The sequence below is a fragment of the Trachypithecus francoisi genome, unplaced genomic scaffold (assembly GCF_009764315.1).
Source record: "Trachypithecus francoisi isolate TF-2019V2 unplaced genomic scaffold, Tfra_2.0 Lachesis_group1, whole genome shotgun sequence".
Taxonomy (NCBI): domain Eukaryota; kingdom Metazoa; phylum Chordata; class Mammalia; order Primates; family Cercopithecidae; genus Trachypithecus; species Trachypithecus francoisi.
The window spans coordinates 59,857,982-59,866,545 of NW_022681454.1; positions in this window are offsets into that span (position 1 = coordinate 59,857,982).

Below are 8,564 nucleotides of genomic sequence, written 5' to 3' on the forward strand. Positions count from 1 at the left end.
TATTGCAAATAAACCAAAGGAAGTTTTGACATGTTAATTATGTTTTGGACAAGAAATTAGATGCTGACTACAGTTGAAAGACCAAGAAATAGAATACAACCAATAAAACAATTAACAATATTTTAACTAAAAAATACTGAGAGAGAATCTGTGAATAGTATGGCTGAACTTAGCATACGTTCATTGTGTTTCTTATGTGATGGTTGTATTTTAAGAAACTGTAAAGTGATGATGGTAACCACAAAAGCACTAAAAGGGAAAACCTGAAATTGGTTGTCTCTGGGAAATGGGGAATGTGTTCTACTCGTCTATTTGAACTTTTACCATGTTCATGTATTACTCGCATAATTTTCAAAAGTTGCATAATGTATCAACAGAAACCGAGCATAGTACCTCAGAGTGATCTGGCTGGTATAGGTCGGGATTATCACTTTGCTTAATCTGATTCTTTAATTTTTCCCTTCAGAACTGAGTCCCAAGATTGCAGTAGCTTTGATAGTAGACCCATCAAATGTGAGAACTCATTGTTAAGTATGGACTTAACTTAAACCAACAGTTCTTCTCACATGTGCTTGTGTTAAGCTGCATCTAAAAGCAAAACTGTTTATTCTTACTACATTTCATGTTATTTTCAAACCATCATTTCAATCTGTCAAAATTTCTGCTAAATCATAATAACTTTGTCCTATACTCACATTCTGTTGGCTAACAAATATCTAATAAACAAGGAATGATAGTTATTTTTCATCCTTGACCTAAAAGAATTTCTGGGAGTGGAATTTTCTCCTTGATCCAGCTGATGGCTACAGTTCTCATTATTTCATGAAATGTGAGATGTTTGCCTCTTCTTTGAATGGTTCAAATTCACCCTAGCGTATTGGTATATAAAGTGAATAAGCTATACACACTAGGCTTGTTATATACCCTGTGTAGGTGAAATAAGCTGAGCTTCTCATTTTTCTCATTCTTTACATTTTCTTCTTACTCTTGTAAATATGCCAATAATGACATTGGTTCTTTTTTTCCTCCTTGATATTCTCCTTCATTCTTAGCTTACTTTTTAAAATATATCTTCCCTCTTGTCTAAAAATGCTTCCTCCTCCCCAAATCCATAGTAGAAAAGCAGTATTTAAGCCTGCCCAGTTTATCTTTTAACAGAAAAAACAAGTTTGCATAATTGACTATTAGTATCTCAGAAAAGAAAACAAAGAAAATGCTTTGTAGGCCCCTGGAGCAGTTAGTCTTTTAGAGGCCTTGGAACATCTACAGACTGCCAGAAGCTGAACCTCCTCACTTGGGGGATCTTGGCTCCATGGAGACTCCTGGGAAGCTACTAGGTATTTTTCCTGTATACCATCGTCCAACCTAGACTTCTTCCACTGACATAAAAGCCAGAGACTTACACAGATTTTCATAAGATTCTGAAATATTTTGATATCTATTCCCACCGCTTTCACTAAACCTTTTCTTTTTTTATTATATTTTAAGCTCTGGATTACATGTGCAGAATGTGCAGTTTTATTTTATAGGTATACACGTGCCATGGTGGTTTGCTGCACCCATCAACCCGTCACCTACATTAGGTATTTCTCCTAATGTTATCCCTCCCCCAACCCCTCACCCCCTGACAGGCCCCAGTGTGTGATGTCCTTCTCCCTGTGTCCATGTGTTCTCATTGTTAACTCCCACTTATGAGTGAGAAAATGCGGTGTTTGGTTGTCTGATCTTGTGTTAGTTTGCTGAGAATGATGTAAGCCTTTTCATATACTATAAGGTTATTTTTTAAATATTCCAGTCTTCTTATCCTATTTAATATCCTCAAATTCTTTCATTTTCTTTTATAAACGTGTTACTTTTCCAGCTGTTATTTATTATTATTTTACGTATTATATTATTTATTTTACCATACGTGGTTCCAACTCCTCAACCATTGGGAGGGGAATGGGGAATAATTTGTGATTGTCTATCTCCACCTTAGAAAAGTGGTTCCTAAAGGGTGGTTCCCAAATCAGCAGCATCGGTATCACCAGGGAACATGTTAGAAATGTAAATTATCAGGCCCCAGCCCAGTTGAAATCAGATGAATCAGAAATTGTGTGAATGGAGCACATTCATGTGGTTTAACAAACCTTATAGGTGATTCTGATGCACACTAAAATTGGAGAATTATTGCCTTAGAATAATCACATAAGGTAAACCCAACCAAACTTTAGAGATTATGCATAATTATACATAATAAGCATTTTATCTGAAGATACAATTATAGAAAATTATAATTAGCATGATATAATCTTCAGATAACTTCTATTTTCTCCTTTAATTTGGGAGAAAGTCCTAAAAGAAAAGAAAGGATAAAGAAGGGAACAATTTTGAGTTTTTTAATCATTAAGTTGAAGATTGTTATTGTGCAAAAAGCATAAGAAAAAGCACACAAAAATCTTTCTATTATGCTATTGATGAAGTAGTTCAAGCAAGTAGTATTCAGGCTCAAGAGTAAAAACATTTCAAGAAAATTTCCTTGGAAATTTCACAGGCACTTCACTTCAGCAGAAGTGTTTATTGAGTAGATATAAAGTTGTAACTCAGAGAGATGCTTTCCGAATGTTTTATAAAAAGTAATAAGACTTTAAAATTAATAAATGGATTTTGGTGTAGGTGATTATATTTGTTTTGTAGTAGTTCAGGGGTCAGCAAACATTTTCTGTGAAGAGAAATATTTGGGGCTTTATAGTTCATAAAGTCTCTGTCCCCACTACTCATTCTGCTGCTGTAGCCTGAATGCAGCAGTGATAGACAATTTTTAAATAAATAGATGTGACTATTTACCAATAAAACTTTATTTATATAAACAGGAAGTGGAGTTGGTTTAGCTCAAGGGCTATGTAGTTTGCTTAATCTTTACTAAACTATAGACATATGACTTAACATAAGCACACGTACAGTTTAGCTCAACAGGTAAAAAGGAGCCACTGCAGGTAAAGTCATTCATGAAAATTATTACCTTTGAAAACATTTCCCAAGGCCATTATTAAACTTAACCCAAGTCTTCACCAGCCCCAGCCGGTTTTACCAAAGCACAAAGCTATTTTGCATTTGTTTTGTTTTGTTAACTATACACTTGCATTTCTCTACAGACACTATCACCTGCTGTATCTGAGTTTCTGCTCCTAAAGTCACATCTCTGGTAGGGCAGTCTGTGTCAGATCTCCCTGCCTCAGGGAATTTGCATGAATTTACTGTGCTACATGCTACCATGATATTCTCAGCGATTTAAGTCAGATAACTATCTTAAGAAAAATAATTTACTTGTTAACTATACACAATTAGATTAATTAGGAAAGTAGTCTCCTGGCAGTTGTTTGGTGTGTATGCATAGAATAGGGTACTTTTTTCTTCTGTCCTTGATCTTTCCTCTCTCTATTCCTCAACCTCTATTCTCATGAACTTCAGACAGTGAAAATAAAATATTTTTTCACCTTGTTCCCTAGTTGAACCTCAAACCAAATTTGGTGACTCTTTCTGATTGTGCTCCAGAAACTTCTAGGACAAAACTCTCATTTAAAAGATAGGCTTTTAAACTGTTATTTCTTTAACATTTATCTATATTTTCCAACGATACCATTTCTGTACAATTACTAATGTTTTTCAAGTCATCCTTTTTCCATCAACTCCCAATTTAAGCATCCCCCATCCAGCTGGGATTTAACTGCTGTATTAATCTCTATTCATGTCTAGCTCTCCTGGTTTCCTTAAATGTTCATAAATATTAACATATTCTAAACCCAAATATAGTCCATTACTCCAATCCACCTAGACTGTGATTTTCTCCTAATCCACTCATGATTGGAATGGGAAACGGTCTTGGTGTTTTTTGTGGTAACTTTTTTTTATTTTTTTACATTAATAAACCCTAAGAGTGCTAAGAGAATAAACATGGAAACAAGGGTGTGTCTTGAAAACACAGTTTCACTTTTCTTTCCTTGGCAGCACATCTCCAACAGGTGAATCAAATCCACAAAAATTAATGGGAACTGCATCCCTGTTGCACATGGTTCCTGCTTCACAAGGTTGCTGAGAAGCCTACATCAGAAACGAGGAGCAAAAACACAAGCACTCCCTAAGTTCTGGAAGGCCAACCTATAAGACTGCCTGCCTTGTTTAGAGACATGCACCATCCAGGCCTCTTCATTGTTCTCACTTTTATGGGTAAAGGCCCCAAAAGGCCCTGATGTCCTCAGACTTCATAATATCCATCTCCATTTTCAAGTTTATTAAACATAATTTTTCTGCAAGCACACTTCCTAAACAATTATTACATTAAATTCTCCTTATGTGCTTTTTACTAGGATAAACATTTCTGTTTTCTACTATTTTCATTGTATATGTACCCACTGCATATGTAGTGGAGTATTACAGAGACATTTTGGGAAGGAAGGTCACCCCACTAGATTATTTTGAATAATAATTACCCCCCAAAAAATGCTGTTTTGAAGAATAATGACAAAAATGCATACATTATATGTTTAAAAAGCTATATTTAAAATAATGGCAATAGCCAATATCTTTTGAGTATATTAACATTTACTATAATTCATTCAATGTGCTAATAATTATATATGTTATGCTTTCTATCGCCTTCTTTTAAAAGTTCCATACTATCTACAGCTTGCATTTGTAACAGTGGTTTCAGACTCCTTGGGAATAATTTAATTTGGACATATATAACAAACAGGTGGGGTGCCCTTTCTTTCCAGAATGCATGAGGATTGGGAACTACTGGTGAGAATTCATCCTGAGATAAGAGGCCAGGCTCAAAGACTTCTATCAGCAGGAAAGGCTTTCTTGGTTAGGGGAAGACAGGAGTAATCCTGTGGTTCGCAGCTGGGTCTCCACTAGACTCATTTCTAAGTCATACAAGGATCAGGGTATGAAAACTACCAAAAAAGTACTTTCACTAGAATCTTGCAAACTGTTAAGACACAAATAGCCTTGCTATGGCACCCACTAAACGTGTATAATCCTCGGAGTAAGGGAGAGGTATTATCTTCCCTTCAGAACAAAACATAAAGCAGCTTTGCCATTTCAAGGAATCCAGTTTGCAGCTGAGCAAGAGAAAACTGTGGCTGGAGAGCATAACTATTCCCCATGGCGCAGGAGTAGTGTCCGGGAGAGCTACCATGGAGAATTCCTGAGGGGTGGAAAGGGGAGGGGAGTTTCATAAGCTCCTCTCAGAGGATTCTAGGGATAATCAGTGGAACTGAAATTCTGTATAAGCAGTGAATAGCAACAGCCTGCCACACCTGAATTACTCACCATTTAGATCCAAAGATGGATGGTCAGAAGGCAGTTGTGAAAGTGTGCATACATATGTGCACATGTGCCTGTGTGTGTATGTGAACTTTAAATTAACCTTACAGAAGGGCAGTGACTAAGACCCTTTCCTTGTTCCCAACTTACTGTTAGGGTTTCAATTTTAGATCTTTCCTGCTTTCTCTTGCGGGCATTTAGTGCTATAAATTTCCCTCTACACACTGCTTTAAATGGGTCCCAGAGGTTCTGGTACATTGTGTCTTTGTTCTCACTGGTTTCAAAGAACATCTTTATTTCTGCCTTAATTTCATTATTTATCCAGTAGTCATTCAAGAACAGGTTGTTCAGTTTCTGTGCAGTTGTGCAGTTTTGAGTGAATTTCTTAATCCTGAGTTCTAATTTGACTGCACTGTGGTCTAAGAGACTGTTTGTTATGACTTCTCTTCTTTTGCATTTGTAGAGGAGTGTTTTACTTCCAATTATGTGGTCAATTTTAGAATAAGTGTGACGTGGTGCAGAGAAGAATGTATATTCTATTGATCTGAGGTGGAGAGTACTGTAGATGTCTATAAGGTCAGCTTGGTGCAGAGCTGAGTTCAAGTCCTGGATATCTTTGTTAATTTTCTGTCCCGTTGATCTGTCTAATATTGACAGTGGGGTATTAAAGTCTCCCACTATTATTGTGTGGGAGTTTAAGTCTCTTTGTAGGTCTCCAAGGACTTGCTTCATGAATCTGGGTGCTCCTGTATTGGGTGCATGTATATTTAGAATAGTTAGCTCTTCTTGTTGTATTGGTCCCTTTACCCTTATGTAATGCCCTTCTTTGTCTCTTTTGATCTTTTTTTGTTTAAAGTCTGTTTTATTAGAGACTAGGATTGCAACCCCTGCCTTTTTTTGCTTTACATTTGCTTGGTAAATATTTCTCCATCCCTTTGTTTTGAGCCTATGTGTGTCTCTGCATGTGAGATGGGTCTCCTGAATACAGCACACTGATGGGTCTTGACAATCCAATTTGCCAGTCTGTGTCTTTTAATTGGGTCATTTAGCCTGTTTACATTTAAGGTTAATATTGTTATATGTGAATTCGATCCTGTCATTATGATGCTAGCTGGTTATTTTGCTGTTATTTGTTGCCGTTTCTTCATAGTGTCGATGGTCTTTACAATTTGGTATGTTTTTGCAGTGGCTGGTATCAGTTATTCCTTTCCCTGTTTAGTGCTTCCTTCAGGAGCTCTTGTAAGGTAGGCCTGGTAGTGACAAAATCTCTCAGCATTTGCTTGTGTGTAAAGGATTTTATTTCTCCTTCGCTTATGAAGCTTAGTTTGGCTGGATCTGAAATTCTGGGTTGAAAATTCTTTTCTTTAAGAATGCTGAATATTGGCCCCCACTCTCTTCTGCCTTGTAGGGTTTCTGCCGAGAGATCCACTGTTAGTCTGATGGGCTTCCCTTAGTGGGTAATCCGACCTTTCTCTCTGGCTGCCCTTAACATTTTTTCCTTCATTTCAGCCTTGGTGAATCTGATGATTATGTGTCTTGGGGTTGCTCTTCTCAAGGAGTATCTTTGTGGTGTTTCTGTATTTCCTGAATTTGAATGTTGGCCTGCCTTGCTATGTTGGGGAAGTTCTCCTGGCTAATATCCCAAAGAGTGTTTTCCAACTTGGTTCCAATCTTCTTGTCACTTTCAAGTACACGAATCAGACGTTGATATGGTCTTTTCACATAGTCCCATGTTTCTTGGAGGCTTTGTTTCTTTTCACTCTTTTATCTTTAATCTTGTCTTCTTGCTTTATTCCATTGAGTTGATCTTCAATCTCTGATATCCTTTCTTCCACTTGATCAATTTGGCTATTGATACTTGTGTATGCTTCACGAAGTTCTCATGCTGTGTTTTTCAGCTCATTCAGGTTATTTATCTTCTCCTCTAAAGTGGTTATTCTAGTTAGCAGTTTGAATTAGTCTTATTTTTTTTCAAGATTCTTAGCTTCCTTGCATTGGGTTAGAACATGCTCCTTTAGCTCGGAGGAGTTTGTTATTACCCACCTTCTGAAGCCTACCGTGGTGAGTTCGTCAAACGCATTCTCCATCCAGTTTGGTTCCCTTGCTGGTGAGGAGTTGTGATCCTTTGGAGGAGAAGAGATGTTCTGGTTCTTGAAATTTTCTGCCTTTTTGAGCTGGTTTCTCCCCATCGTCATGGATGTATCTACCTTTGGTCTTTGATGTTGGTGACGTTCAGATGAGTCTCTGAGTGAATGTCCTTTTTGTTAATGCTGATACTATTCCTCTCTGTTAGTTAGTTTTCTTTCTAAGAGTTGGGCCCCTCTTCTGCAGATCTGCTGGAGTTTGCTGGAGGTCCACTCCAGACCCTGTTTGCCTGGGTATCACCAGTGGAGGCTGCAGAACAGCAAAGATTGCTGCCCGATCTTTCCTTTGGAAGCTTCATCCCAGAGGGGCGCCCACCAGATGCCAGCCTGAGCTCTCCCTTATGAGGTATCTGTGGGCCACTGCTGGGGGGTGTCTCCCAGTCAGGACACACGGGGGTCAGGGACCCACTTGAGGAGGCAGTCTGTCCCTTATCAGAGCTTGAACGCTGTGCTAGGAAAACCACTGCTGTCTTCAGAGCTGTCAGGCAGGGACGTTTAAGTCTGCTGAAGCTGCGCCCACAGCCACCCCCTTCTCCCAGGTGCTCTGTCCTAGGCAGATGGGGGTTTTATCTATAAGTCCCTGACTGGGGCCTCTGCCTTTTTTTCAGAGATGCCCTGCCCAGAGAGGAGGCACAGTGGTCTTGCTGAGCTGTGGCAGGCTCCACTCAGTTGGAACTTCCCAGTGCCTTTGTTTACATTGTGAGGGGAAAACTGCCTACTCAAACCTCAGCAATGGCAGGTGCCCCTCCGCGCACCAAGTTCCAGTATCCCAGGTCGAGCTCAGACTGCTGTGCTGGCAGCAAGAATTTCAATCCAGTGGATCTTAGCTTGCTGGGCTCCTTGTGGGTGGGACCCACCAAGTCAGACCACTTGGCTTCCTGGCTTCAGGCCCTTTCCAGGGGAGTGAATAGTTCTGTCTCACTGGTGCTCCAGGTGCCACTGGGGTATGAAAAAATGAAAAAATTCCTGCAGCTAGTTCAGTGTCTGCCCAAATGCCACCTAGTTTTGTGTTTGAAACCCAGGGCCCTAGTGGGGTAGGCACAGGAGGGAATCTCCTGGTCTGCAGGTTGTGAGGACCATGGGAAAAGCGCAGTATCTGGGCCAGCATGCACC